The sequence below is a fragment of the Penaeus japonicus genome, unplaced genomic scaffold, assembly GCF_977035675.1.
Source record: "Penaeus japonicus unplaced genomic scaffold, GWHDUDI00000001_assembly GWHDUDI00000008, whole genome shotgun sequence".
NCBI classification, from domain to species: Eukaryota; Metazoa; Arthropoda; class Malacostraca; order Decapoda; family Penaeidae; genus Penaeus; species Penaeus japonicus.
In genome coordinates this window covers 23,318,776-23,325,036 of record NW_028234410.1, presented here as the reverse complement: position 1 = coordinate 23,325,036, position 6,261 = coordinate 23,318,776, and the positions used below count along the sequence as shown (strand labels likewise).

The following is a 6,261-nucleotide window of genomic DNA, read 5'->3' as shown; positions in this document are numbered from 1 at the left end:
AATAGAAATGTTGTTTAATCATTTGTTCTGGAATGTTTTTCCCCATATTTTCTATAAATGTTGTTTTTAAATATTCTGACATATCATACCATGGTGGAATTGGAGTTATATTTGGTAATGTATTGATTTTCATTTCTATTTCTAATTTTCTACATGTTTCAATTACCCTTTGAATTAAAGTTTTCCTTTTATTTGTTTGATTGTAGTTTTTTATATTTTCTTTGGTCAATTCTTTAATTGGCATTCCATCTAGTTTTTCTAAATTCTTTATTATCTGCATACATTCTATCTCTTTTATTCTTTCTGTTACTGGTATTTGGTTTGTTATTGCTTGTAGTGCTATTATAGGTGTTGATCTAAAACATCCAGTTGCTATTCTCATTGCATTGTTTTGTATTATGTTTAACTTTTTTATTTCTTGTTTTTTTGCGGCCCCATATATAGAAATTCCATATTCTATTGTTGGTTTTATATATATTTCGTAGAATTTTAATAATGTTTCTCTATTTGCTCCCCATTTCATAGATGATAGTTTTTTCATTATGTTTATTTTTTCAATTGATTTTGATTTTACTAAATCTATGTGTTTTTTCCAATTCAACTTTGGACTATCAAAGATTACTCCCAATATTCTGTGTTGCGTGGTGAATATTAGTTCTTCATTTCCTATTTTTATTTTGGGGATTATTCTTATTTTCTTGTTTGTAAAGCACATTATCTTACTTTTTGTTAAGTTCATTTTTAGATCCCATTTATTTGTCCACTCGTTTAGTGTTTTTAATCCATTTTCTAATATGTTTGATGCTTCTATTATATCTTTGTTTATTGTTATTAAAGTGACATCATCTGCATATATAATTTTGTATACTGTATTTGGTAACTTTATATCAGACATTAGTATGTTAAATAATGTTGGGCTTAGTGGTGAACCTTGTGGTACTCCAGTTGTTATTTTACCCAGTTCTGTTGTTTTTCCTTCTATTTTTATTTGAAATCTTCTTTCTTTTAAAAACCCTTCTATCCATCTTAATATTTTTCCTTTTATACCTATTTTTTCCATCTTAATTAGTAACGCTTCGTGATTTACGGAGTCGAAAGCTTTCTCCAAGTCTAAACAAGCTATTAGTCCATATTTTTTTTGTTCTATTGCTTGACTGATCTTTAAGTCTATAATCTGGATAGCATCTAAAGCTGTTCTGTTTGGTCTAAATCCTACTAGATCTTCATCCAATTTTTTATTTGTTTCTAGCCACCAATTTAATCTTTTATTTACTATATTTTCAAATATTTTCCCCATACAGGACGTTCTGCTAATATATCTGTATGATTCTATATTTCTTGAATCTTTTCCTGGTTTGTTTATTGGATTTATTATTGCATTTTTAAATATGTTTGGGTATTCTCCTTTTGACCAGTAGATATTGAATATCTTTAATATTGTTCTTAGAATGTTATCTGGGACATTTTTATAGAATTCATAATTTATTTCATCTGGCCCATATGCTTTTCCATTTTTTGTATTCATTATTGTTGTTTTTAATTCTCTTAATGTTATTTCTTTACATAAATCACCATCGTCTTGGGTGTTTAGAAGTTGTTCTTTTTCTATTTCTGTTAACAATTTCTTTTTTTTCTTGTTAGTTACTTTTTCATATTCTTCTTTAAAAAGTTCTAATTTCTTATCATTGTCGGTAATTGGAATGTTATTATCAACTATGGGGTAACAACTTGATGTTATCTTGCCTATCTGTTTTTTAATAAAATTCCAAACTCTTTTTGTTGGGGTGTTAAAATTTATTTGTTCACAAAATTTCCCCCATGATTCCCTCTTCTGTTTTCTATCACTTGTCTTGCTTTTGTCCTTACTTCTTTATAATCCATTTGGTTTTTTTGTGTGGGCCTTTTTCTCCATCTATTATATGCTTTATTCCTTTTTTTAATTATTTCATTACATTCTTGATTCCACCATGGTTTATTTGGTTTTTGGTTATGTTTCCTCTCTTCAAATTTGAATTGTTTTTTTCCTATTTCTTTTAGTAGATCTATTAGGTCATTTAATGTATTTATTTTATCTGTGTCTACATTTTTTAGTTCTTCTTGATATTTTAACCATCCATTATCATTGAATTGCCATTTCTTTTCTGTTAACTTAGGTTGATTTTGATAATCTATTTCTTTTATTATTATCGGGAAATGGTCACTTCCTAAGTGAGGACCTACGTTTATTTCTATGTGATTTATAGTTGGTGAACCTATTATCAAGTCTATTGTTGTTTCTTTACTGGTTTTTGGATCTACTCTTGTTATCTGGCCTGCTGGCGTCATCATTATTAAATTATTTTCATTTATCAAATTGTATATGCTTTTTCCTGTTTTGTTACTTATATTTATTTTTGGGTTCCAACTAGGGTGATGTGCATTAAAATCTCCTATTAACATTTTAGGTTCTTCTACTTGATCTGTGTAGTATTGAATTTCTTCTTTATCTATATTATTACAAGGATTATAAAATAATAACATGTTGATCCATCTGTTCTTATATTTTGTTTTAATTCCTAATACTTCTATCTTATCTTTATATCTATCTCTCAAATTAATCTTTTGAAATTGTACATTTGATTTTATTCCAAAAATTAATCCCCCTCCCATTTGATTTTCTCTATCTTTCCTTATTATTTCATATTCATCTACTCTAAATTGATCTTTATTCTTTAACCATGATTCACATATTGCGAATATATCTGGTTTTTCTTTGTTTAATATATATTTCAGATCACTTATCTTGTTTAGTATTGATCTTGGATTCCACAATATAATCTTATTCATTTGTTATTTGTTTAAAAATTTTTGAAGCATCTTTGATTGTTTCTGTAATTGTTTCGATTATTGAGTTTTCAGAGTTTAAATTGTTTATCAGTTTTATGATTGCTTTGAATATACTTTTTAACAAAGTTAACCATTTTGGGTTTTCTTCTTCTTCTTTTGATTCTTCTTCTTTTGATTTTTCTTCTTTTGATTCTTCTTCTTTTTGTGTTTGTTTTAATGGTGTTGGTAGTGTCCACGTTATTGGTGAACTTTCTATATTATCAATGCTTTTATTTTGGTCTTTGTTGTTTCTTTGTTCTTTTATTTGTTCTCTTTGATTATCTTTTGTTAAGTTTTCTATTGTACTTGGTGAAATTGATTTATTTGAGTTTCGCCTTTGCTTTTTTGGTTTTTCTGGTGTTTTCTGCCCTGGTGTTATTTTGTTTGTTTGAGTTATGATTTCTGCATATGTTTGTGTTTTATTTAACTCTGTTGATGTTGTTTCATTTATGTTGTTGTCTTGTGTTTGATTGGATGTTTCCCTGTTTATTATGTCCTTGTTTCTATTTGTTGTCTTTTCTTGTTTTGTGTTAGGTTTCAGTTGATGTAGTTGTGTTTTTATGTCTATGTTGTTTGGTGTTATATTATTCTTGTTTATATCTTGTGCTTTTTTGTGCATTTTGCAAGAAATGTCTACTGGTGAATGTGCTTCCTCACAGTAAAAACAATATGAGGGATTATTACAATCTTTATAATTGTGGTCAAATTTGCTACAATTACTACACCTTTTTTTTGATTTGCATGTTATCACTCCATGACCATAACATAGACAGTTAAAACATCTAGGTACTGGAAAGGTATATTGATATATTTTGTATGAGGTGTGACCTATAGCCACTCTTTCTGGCAGAGGACCTTTGAATGTTATTCTTAGAGATTTTGTAGGTATTCTTTTTTGTTCACTTTGTTTATCTTTATTAAATTTTGTCATTCTTATAATTTCTTGAATTTCAGAGTTATCTCCAAATATTATTTTTATTTTCTCCTTTATTATGTTTAGAGGTATTTCAGTCTCTATGGGGTATATTGTACCATATGAACATCCAGTAAATTTACTGGATGCCGGTTGTTTGCACTGTACCTCCCAATCTCCTAGATGTTCTATTTCATTTAGTTTATCTATTTTGGATATATCATTTACCTCAAATCTGATCGCTTTTCCTTTTCCTAATACTCTTAAAGTATCTTCTTTTATATACTTTTGGAAAACTGATTTGTTGATTGCATCCGTTAGTTTAATCGGATTGTTGAAGTTCGAAGTAAATGATTCTCCTTTTAATTGAATAAGGATAACATTATTTTGTTCTACTTGCATGTTTGTTGATTGGTTGTATTTGTTGGTTCGTTGTTTTGAAACTTTTGTCCATTCGATTTCGTCAGTTCGTGATCTTTTGGGATTGGGGTCTTCTTCACTGTCACCGGTGATCACGTTTTTGCGTCCTTTGTTTTGTTGTTCTATGTCCATATAATTATGTGTGTCAGGTATTTCACCTGGTTCTGGATTTAGATCACTGTCCATTTATTATTTTCTCACTTGGTTTCGATTGGAAAATAACTGAGTTCACTAGAGTGTAAAATTAGGTCTTCACTCTGTGACGTTCAAGCTCGGAATCCTCCTTTCGTTTGTTTTGGAAACTGGTTTGTTTACATCAATCAGCTGATTTGGAGTTGCGATCTTCTCTTTCCATTTTATCGTTATAGTCACCACTATTGCATTGTTGTTGTTATTATATCATTAACAATGTTATTATAAGTATCATTATATTGTTACCATGGTCATAACCATCATAACCAAAGTTATTAACTTTATAATTATTATCCTTATCTCTATTGATATCACTTACCCATATCAACATTGTTGTTATCTCTACCATGATTATAATCCAATATATCTGGTCTCTTGTGCTCCATTTTTTTTATCTGTGTTTTCTGACGTTCCACAAAATCTTGCACGTTGTTGACTCAAGTACTTGAGCTTCTGGTAGTACTATTCTTTTTCTTGCTCAACTCATATAGTTTACAACAAATGATTCTGATTATATCTCCATCTCTTCTGCTCATTCTGATTTCAACCTGAGCGCCCACAATGTGCGATAGTTTCCTCATATTTTCCACAAAGCTTGTAAAGTGGCGAAATGTCCTATTAGTGTACATAATTCCTGATTATATTTTTTGCTGCTGGCTTGATCTTGAGCGGATAGTATGGTGCCTTTGGTTCTCTTTTTTTCGGAAATTCCCTTGTCAGCCATTTTCATGTTGCTTTCCCTCTCTCTTTTTTTTTAACTGTCCATGTAATACTTTCTTTCCGTGTGCTACGTTAAGTTCTTGTATTGCTGTCGAATCTACTTCACTTTTCCCCTTTTGAAAACCGTTCCTTTTTCACAACCTTTGCCAGTTTCTTCGATGTTGATGTCCATGTAGTTCAAAAGAATACATATTACAGTTTTTACAAAATCTTCCACTGGAATTAACCCTCTTCTGCTACAGTTCTCTTAAGATTCAGCATATCAGCATCTGCTTGTGGATGACAGATTTACTTGCTTGGTCCCCAGAACTGGCATTGGTGCCACCTACGAGGTACCCCAGAGAGGTTTTATCTCGGAACGAGGGAGCTTAGCCCAACACATTGCAACTTTTCGCGATATATTGGGTTTTGTAGTAGACTAAGACTGTAATATAGGGTTCATATCAGCTCATTATGTTATTCATACTCCGTGTGACAGAAGTACTAATTTTATAAGACAAAGAGCTACTTTACTTCTTCGTATGTGTGTACTTTAGTTTACAATTACTAAAGAAATAACCATCCCAACTGGAAATACATGAAGAGAAGGTTAAGAGGAAGGAGACCTGTGCTTACGACTGTGAGTGCCACAGCACAAAGTAGCCATACTGGCACAGAATCGTAAAAACTGCACATGGTCTGGAGCACCTCCCTCTTCTCATTCTGCCTTGCCGGTACTTTGGAACTGGAAGCTGGCATCTTGCTGTGTGACATCGCTCTCTAAAGATATTGATGGGTAGAGACCGTGGATGGCCGCCCTTCAGAGCTTTTTTTCCTGCTGGTGCTAGGAGAGAGTGGTGCCATCTATATTTAGGATTTTAAACTGAACCTATATTGGTGAATATCATGGCAAATATAGTCAATATAATTGCACTTGACATCATCAATCATCTGATATAGCTAGTACTCATAGTACAATGGAGCAACACAGCGATCCACTCTCCCCTTATATTAGATATGTCATGATGACTATTGGCACCTACGTGCTGCCACCCGTCGGCAGGTTAAAATCTCTTTTGGCATGGACATTTTGCCATCTGTTCACAACTGGTTAAAAGCCTTTTTGTCTTCCTGTTCCTGCAACTCTGCGACAATCCAATCAAAGACACCTA

At 31.4% G+C, this 6,261-nt stretch overlaps 1 protein-coding gene across 1 annotated transcript in view; it reads right to left on the bottom strand.

Moving 5' to 3' along the window:
* The window catches only part of LOC122242617 (acyl-CoA dehydrogenase family member 11), an 18,414-nt gene extending 13,851 nt beyond the window's left edge, over positions 1 to 4,563 (bottom strand). The window contains exon 1 of the mRNA XM_086538847.1: positions 4,491 to 4,563. The gene's annotated coding sequence lies outside the window, so the exon portion shown is untranslated. The remainder of the gene's footprint in view (positions 1 to 4,490) is intronic.
* Positions 4,564 to 6,261: the final 1,698 nt, after the last annotated feature.